The sequence below is a fragment of the Chinchilla lanigera genome, unplaced genomic scaffold (genome assembly GCF_000276665.1).
Source record: "Chinchilla lanigera isolate Chin_1 unplaced genomic scaffold, ChiLan1.0 scaffold00159, whole genome shotgun sequence".
Taxonomy (NCBI): domain Eukaryota; kingdom Metazoa; phylum Chordata; class Mammalia; order Rodentia; family Chinchillidae; genus Chinchilla; species Chinchilla lanigera.
The window spans coordinates 2116462-2125134 of NW_004955560.1; positions in this window are offsets into that span (position 1 = coordinate 2116462).

The window sequence follows — 8673 nt, forward strand, 5'->3', positions numbered from 1 at the left end:
AAAAAAAATCTTCAAATGTAAACAAACTTTTTTCATGGAATATACTGTAGCTTAGCATGTACTTACATAGCATTAAATGTACCTGGCAGTGTGCTAGATTCTAGAGACAAAATCCCATAGGTCAACGACGGCAAACCTCTTAGAGATAAGTGCCCATGCTGCAACCCAAAACTCATTTATTGCAGAGTGCCAACTCTGCAGTTAAACCTGAATACTGAGGTTTTAGTGCTGAAAAAAAAAAAAACAACAAATACATGAACATTTTTGTCTTAGAAGAAAAACACAATAATACACGTGTCATAGGTTCACTACCATTCACATATGCACTGAGTTCCTGCCTTCAAGTAGCTTCTGTGTGGTAGGGAAAATTATAAACATGCAGAGAGGATTATAAGGAAAGGGACCATAGCACTGAAGTTGGCAGTGTTATGGAAACATTGATGAGTGATAGATAATCATCATGGAAATCAGTATGGAGATTTCTCAAAGAACTGAAATTGGAAATTACATACACCCAGCTTTTCCTCTGGTAGGTATCTACCAAAAGAGTTTAAATCATCATACTACAGTAATACCTGCATACCAATGTTTATAGCAGCACAATTCATAGTAACTAAATCTTGGAAGCAGCCCATATTCCCATCAGCAGACCACTGGATAAATGAAATGTGGTATCTATATATAATGAAATACTAGTCTGCTATAAAGACAGACAAATTTGAAGCATTTGTAGGAAAATGGATGCACCTGGAAAATATAATATTGAGCAAAATAAATCAGATACACAAGCTTAAATGCTGTATGGTGTCTCCCACTTGAGTGAGGCAAAGTACAAACAAAGAAAGATGGATAGACAGGGACAAGGAGAAAGGTATTATCCAGTAGGGAAGTGGTGCAAGGGAACAAAGACAAGGGGTGAGGAGGAGGGGAAGAGTAAAGAGAGGAATAAAGATGTGACATGCATAGAATCCTAGTAACTCCAATCAATATAAACATTATATACCATAATATGAGCTAAGACAAATAATATCACCTATGTAAAAAGTGATAGGGAACCAGAAGAAGAGAGGGGAAGGGAAGGAAGAAGAAGAACAGAATTAGAAAATACAACCTATAATTCTGTAATAAGAACGTGTAACCACTCCTGAAAACCATTGTTAACTGTGTGAATTGCAAACAGGTACCAAAAAATATGCCCAACTAAATTGGTTGAGAATACTTCACCTGAATGGTATAAAAAGGAAACAAAGATGCAAGGCTTGTTTCTCTTTCTTTGGAGGAGCTCCAGCCTTTGCCGTCACATTGGACATCTGGCACAGACTCTAACCTTCAGCTTAGACCCTTCAACCTTCCATCTTCTCCGGATATGGACTCCCACAGGACACTACACTGACCTCCCGGCCTTCAACTGAATCCTTTGGATGTCTTGTGTGCAGGCAGACCTTATGCACTCTTCCACACCTGAGTCTGTGGGCAGCCACTGTAAGCGAATCATGTAAATTATTATACATTTGCATATCTTGTACTAAATCTGTTTCTTTTGTAAGAACTGACTGATACAGATTTTTTTGCGGGGGGGCGGTGTTTTCCAGTACCGGGAATTGAACTCATGACCTTGCACTTGCTAGGCAGGCACTGTGCTGCTGAGCTAAATCCCCACCCCCAATACAGATATTTTTAATATCTGCTCACACAAACCAGCTATGAATTTCCAAGCACCTTGCTCTAAGCTTTTCATCTACCACAGCGTTTCTCATCCTCAGCATTTTTTGCTGTGGGGCCTGATCTTTGTACCTCAGAAGTTCACAAACAGCCCTGACCTCTACAGAGTGGAAACCGAAAGCATTCTCACCCTGACAGCTAGCTGTGCCAATCAAAACTACCCGAGGTATTGCCATATGTTTTGGAGTAAGGGTCCAAATTGCCCTCTGTCAATTGAGAAGCATTTCTCCAAGAAACTTCCACAAAACCAAACTAAGAAAAATTTGACAGATCAAACAAATAAATGCAAAGCAATGCTGTGGCACTTCTGTTGGTATAAAGAACCAGTTTAGCCTGACAGAATTGTCTTCCTGATGGATCATGTCCCCTGCTCTTTCTCTCAGCAGCCAGCATTCAAGCCCTTTCAATGACTGCTTCAGCCTTCTACTCCTGATTGTCTAACTCACTCCCACTGCTGCCAGCAAGCCCAGGAAATCCACAGTGTTTAACATACCTCACAAAGCTGTCTTTCAAGGACACTGGATTGAGAAGCAGTTTAATAATGACAGGGACAGCAGCCTTTTCAAAACTCAGTACTTTTAGCTGACTGTCCCTTGGACAAAAAGCTTCTATCTAGAACATATAAAGAATTAAAAAACATTAGTCCCCCAAATTCTAAGACCCAATCCAAAAATGAACATCTGAGATGAATACACACTTCTCAGACTAAGAAATACAGATGGCAAATAAATACATGAGACAATGTTCAACATCATTAAAAAACTAGTTTTATGGAGTCAAAAACTTCTGCATGTGTAGGCACTAATGGATTTTATTCCTCTTGCACCTTAGGATAATATGTGTCCTCCTGTCACTAACACTGAGTATCATCAGGCTATGTGCTCTGCAACTCATTAATCAGAATGATGGCTCCTGTGTGAACACTGGCTGTGCAGCCCTCAAAGTCCATATGGGAGGGCAGGAGGATAAAGCCTCACTGCTCTCCCCAAGCGCAGGCTTCAGAGCCCTCAGGAAAGCTCAGTGGCTGCATGCACATCTCCACCCTGTAACCTGGAGACTGAGTCTCAGCCCTACCAACTCCCCACTCTCTTAGTTAACAGTGTGGCTCACTTGTTCAGATTCACTATCAGAATCAGTCATAAAAAGCTAACCAGTAATCCTTCTGTTTATGGCCTTTAAAAAGTTGAACTTTTTGGGTAATATTACTTCTTTCCCATTTTTTAATCAAGGGTCTATTTCCCACTTTGTAGGAGATACGGGGACATACTGTAATTTAGTAAGAACCAGTATTCATGGTTTTGTTATCCATGACAGCAATCCTAAACTTTCCATTTTACCTGGAAAAGACATTTATTTACCCATATCCAGGACACAGAAAACAAATACGTCAGGGGAGAGAGGGATAAAACAAAGGAAGTTCTGTTTTTAATTCACGTTTTGCTGAATTAAAAAGTTTTCTAATTATCAATTTCAAATGACTCTTTGCTTCAGATAAATGTAAACTAGTATGAGTACACATTTAAGAGGAAAGACCAAAGTGAAGAGACATATTTACCAGGTCTCTTTGCATTCATGATTACAGTGCCACAGCCGCCACTTGGTAAATAGTGCTTTCAAAATTAAATATGTATGTTGCTTTGATATGAAATAAATTTCAGTATCTGCAGTATGTTCAAATTCAAAGCTAGCAGGAAATTTAAAGTTCCCTAGCAATTTAAAGGATTTCAAGTTAGCGCTGAAATGTTTACTATCACCAAATGAGTTCCAAGATGCCCAGCATTTAGCCCTCTGCACACTTCAACTAAAAACATTTTCTATCTCTGTTATTAATTTTGTTTACTAAAGAATATTAATGTTACAAAACACTCACATTTTGGTTTAATGGGTGGTGGTGGTATGTGTGTGAGTGGAGGGAAGGCTGAAAGCTTCAAGGTGAATTCCCCACCCTACACAATAATTTCATTATCTATAAATTTCAAACCCACCAGGAGATTAACTCCCCACATTCAAGCCAGAACCCTGAGAGTCCAGAGCCACTGCTCTGAGTCAGGCCTCATGCTCTGTTCCTAACAGCAAAAATGGGGTGGTGTGCTCACTGTGGAGGCAGAAAGCAGGTGCTGTGTAGGAGACTTTCTTTAGTCTCTCATTGTAACCCAGGGAGGAAAATGGTGGGTATGAGGAAAATAAAAACAAGAGACAAAAGCTGGGTCAGGTGGAGGTGACCTCTTACCTAATGGGCAAGAGGACCTAACATCAACAGTAGGGGTATTTATTTATACTCTTGCAAAGTTAGTATCACGAGAGGCAATGTTGCCTAGCAACTAACGACTGTATTGTCCAGCCAGGATGCTTTTCTCAAGACTGAGATAGCTTGACTGCTTGAAGCACACTGGCTCTATCCTGCCTTCACACATATGACCAATTTCCAGCTCCCGTGGCTCCCAACAGTGCTGCCCACCAGGGAGAGAGAGGGCCTGAAAAGCCAGTCCCCACCTGGAGAAGGGCATTAGGAAGGCCCAGGAACAGGGGGGACAGCGGCCTGCTCTGGCAACACACGTGCAGGTGTAAACAGACCTAAGACTGGAATAGTCCCTGATTTCCCTCACAGGCAACACTGCAGCTGAGGAAGCACTGGAGTCAGAGTGGAAGAGCGACCACTTGCACTTACTGGCCAGAATGGGGGATGAGTCCACTCTAAGCCATATTCCATTTGACCCAGGTATCCTCCCCAAAGAGTTGAAGACAGTGTATCACAATGATACAAGCATACCATGTTTACAACAGCACAACTCACAATAGATAAATGGAAGTGGGCTTTATGCCCATCAACAGGTGAATGGGTAAGGAAAGTATGGTATTCATATGTGATGGAAAACCACTCTGTAATAAAGAATAAGCTTGAGTCATTTGTAAGATGTACCTTGAAGCCATAATGTTAAGTGAAAGAAATCAGACACAGAAGCTTAAATTTCTCATGATTTCTCTTATATGAGAAACCCAAAGTATAAATAAAGAGCAAATAAAAGATAGATAATAGCAAACAGGGATGTAGACCTTTCACAAAGGGAAAGGGACCAAGAGATGGAGGGAACAAAGAGGAAGGGGAGAGGGAGGAAATGAAAAAAAAAAAAAAAATCACTGTGTGTCATGGACCTGAACCAACACTATACAAGGAAGGTGATTGTTCTACACTGCAAGCATGTACTACTAAAAAATGAAAACCATAAAGACACTAAAATTTTTTAAACTAAGTGCCAGTAAAACCTGTGCCTGCCTACTCATATATACCAGATATATATACTGCCTACTCATATATACCAGATATAACTGGTAACTCATTACATACCAGATATAACTGGAGTATGGAAAATAGATGCAATGGAGGCAGCTCTCTCCCTGGAAAACATATATTATATTCAATTTTCCCACTTTATTGGAATCAGTGCTGATTCTAAAACATTTGGAAATTCCCCAGGATAATGTATCTGCTGTACTTAGGACAAATGCCACCAAAAATCAGCATTTGTGTGATTTAAGAATCAGAGAAATTCCCCAATAGACACATAATCCACAACAGCCCTCTTGAATCGCTAACCTAACTATTCCACAGACATAGCGTAAATGTTTAATAGGCCAATGGTAAATTTCTCTAAAACAACACTAAATATTTCTAGGAGAAAACTTAAGAAGATGTTCATAGGAAGTCTTTTTTGGAAGCACGTAATGGTCTAATGAGCATTCAAATCAAATCTAAAATTTCTGTATTTTACATGTCAGGACAGTACTCAAAGTCAACTCAAGCCATGAGTACGGAAAATGTAGCCTGTGTGTTGTTGGTATTTCATTTATTAGGAGCTGCACATGCTCACTGCAGTGATGTCTGTCCTCTGAAATATGGGGGGATCCAGCGGTCCTCTTCTGGAATCTCTGTCTAGTGAGGGCCACCACAACTGCTTCCCTGCGGGAGCCTCAGCAGATCACTGTGGGTCTCCAGCTTCCTGCTGCAATATCAGCCTGTGGCCGTCTGCGCAGAAGTGAGGGGAGAAGACTGCCAACCGGGAGTGAAGGGAATACTCTACTTTGTCTCTTCTTGCACATCTTTAGCAATGTTTCTTTTCCTGTTTCTCTCCTTCATAACAATGTGTAAGAAACACAGTTCTAAAAATATCTGCATGGTCTTTGGGTGAATGCTTCTAAAGGACTGGTTCTGGTTTTTGACAACTTGACATTTTCCTTGCTTACCTTATAAATTCATTAGTTCCTTTCCTGCCTATGGTTGGCTTGCACTCCACACAGCCCCCCAAACTACCACAACTCCTGGCAGCAAGGCAGGAAAACACTCAAGGGTAAAGGGGAACTGGGATGTTGGAAAAGAGAAGGGAAAGAAGGAGAAACTTTGTATGTATGTATATACAGGATAGTTAACATAGTTGTTCTACCGTCTTCTATTTCTTTGCTGAAAGAAACTGTCAATGAGTCCTTGATTGATCAATATTGCATGTCTCTTTTTGTTTTCATGAGAACCCACTCTGAAGATATCAATATGTAATACAATAAGTATTGTTAATTTCCTACCACTTTGTTTGTAACTCTGAATTGTCTGTACTTTTCTTTTGCTATTTTGTAAAAGGTTGTCTGTGTTTTAATATATTCCTCCTTTCATTTTTAAAATAAAAAAATAAGAAAGAACTGCTTAAAAAATCTGATGAGAAAAGCTTTCAAATTATACACCCATTGTCAGTCAATTCTAGCAGGAGGGGTAACATGTGTGAACATCAGGCATGCACTGAGGACCAAGGAGTTTAATCAGATGCCCAGGAACACGCACAAATCAACCTTCCACTTTGTCCCTAGATGCACTGCTAGACACACATTTTGGTCTTCAGAAATAGCAGGCAAAAAACCAGAGCAGACAGAAAGTTGATGCTGCACACCTGGCACTGAAGGAACAGCATCTCAGGCCACACCCCAGCTCTCTGACCCCAAACAAGAAGAGTCACCCTAGCCCTGCCACATTAAAACTAGTCACTCATCTAGAGCATGCACAGATGCCTGTCGGAAATCCAGTGGTCATGTAATGGTATTGGTTTCTCCCTGCTATCTGCACACACAGGGTAGTGGCTCCAGCCCTGTCTCACATACCTTTCTTTGCTATGAGTATCACACTTTACAGCTCTGGCCTACTCCTAACACAAAGAACCTAGAGAAGTCAGGAATATGGAATATGCAAGTAAAGCCACAGGGAGTGAGCAAAGCCAGCCCAAGTGAGAGACCATGAGAGCTGCAGTGGTGTATACCCAGGGCTGCTAAGCCCTTTGTGTTTTCTGTCTTGTCCTAATTTGCTCCAGGTGCCAAGCATAGAACTACAGAGTTAAATGTTTGCCCTACTTGATTCTTGACTTGCTTTGTTCCCAGGGTTTGTATCCTCCTCATTTCTTCTCTTTGGAATGAAAATGTTTACCTTGTCCTATTGTATGTTCACAGTGTTCCTTATTTACCCTGCTGACTACTCACACAAGAAATACAAGACAGTACTTAAACATGTGTGTCCGATTTATCTCACTTAAAAGTATGCTCTCAAGATCCATTCATTTACCTAGAAATGGCTCAAGCTTTTCTTTCTTTGTGGCAGAGTAGTATTTCAGTGTACATAAAAACCGACAACTTCTTTATCCACTCATTGTTTGATGAGCATTCAGGCTGTTTCCAAGATATAGCTATAATAATTTGTGCTACTTTAAACATTGGTATGCATATATCACTGTGATATGATGCTTTTAATTCTTTTGGGAAGATGCCATTAGAAGAGTAGGTGGGTCAAATGGACTCTCTGCATCAAATGTTTTGAGGAATCTCCATATTGCTGTCCATAGTGATTGCACCAGTCTACACTGCCACCAACAGCAAGAAGGGTTTCTTTTCCCCCACCACTTTGCCAGCATTTGTTATTGGTTGATTTCTTATTGTCATTTTTTCTGGAGTGAAAAGTGATGTCAGTTTAGATTCAATTTGTATTTATTGAAGGACCAGTGATTGTGAATCTTTTTTCTTAAATTATTTGCTGTTTCTACTTCTTTATCTGAGAAGTGACTACTCATTTCACATGCCCATTTTTGGATTGGGTTCTTTACCTTTGGCAGGAGGGGCTGACATTTTTGAGTACTTTTATATTCTAGATATTAGTCCTTTGCCTGAAGAACAGTTGGAAAAATTTTCCAGTGCTGTGGGTTGTCTCTTCACTCTGTTGGTGGTTTCTTTTGCTGTGCAACAACTTTTTAATAGGATGAGGTCCCAGTTGTTGATTCTTTGTGATAGTTCCTGTGGGATCAGGGTTTTGTTCATGAAGTCTTTGCCTACACCATTGTGTTTAAGAGTTCTACCTATTCTCTCTTCTGGTAGATTTAATGTTTCTGTTTTAATATTTAGATGACTGAACCATTTTATTTTACTTTAGTGCACTGTGAGAGACATGGGTCTAGCTTTACTCTTTGCCATGTGGAAAGCCAGTTTTTACAACACCACTTATTAAAGGGCTGTCTTTCTTACAGTGAATGTCTTTGACCACTTTGTTAAAGATAAATTAGCTGAATGTCTCTGAAGTTGTTTCTACATATTCTTTTCTGTTGCACTGGACCTGGATCAGTTTTCTTATTTTTGCCAGTACCATACTGTTTTTTATCATGATAGCTTTGTAGTACAGTTTCAAGTTGGGGATTGTTATGCTCTCTGCTTTGTTGTTTTGCTTATGTTACTCAGAATTGCTTTTGATACTGTAGATACTTCTGGTCTCTCATAAATTTTAGGATTGTTTTCTCTGATTCTATGAGGGATGCTATTGGTATTTTGATCAGGACTGCATTAAATCTGTACAATAATTTTGGGAGTAGCACATTTTCACTATATTTGTCCTTCCCAAAAGCATGGGATAAATTTCCACTTTCTGGTATTCTC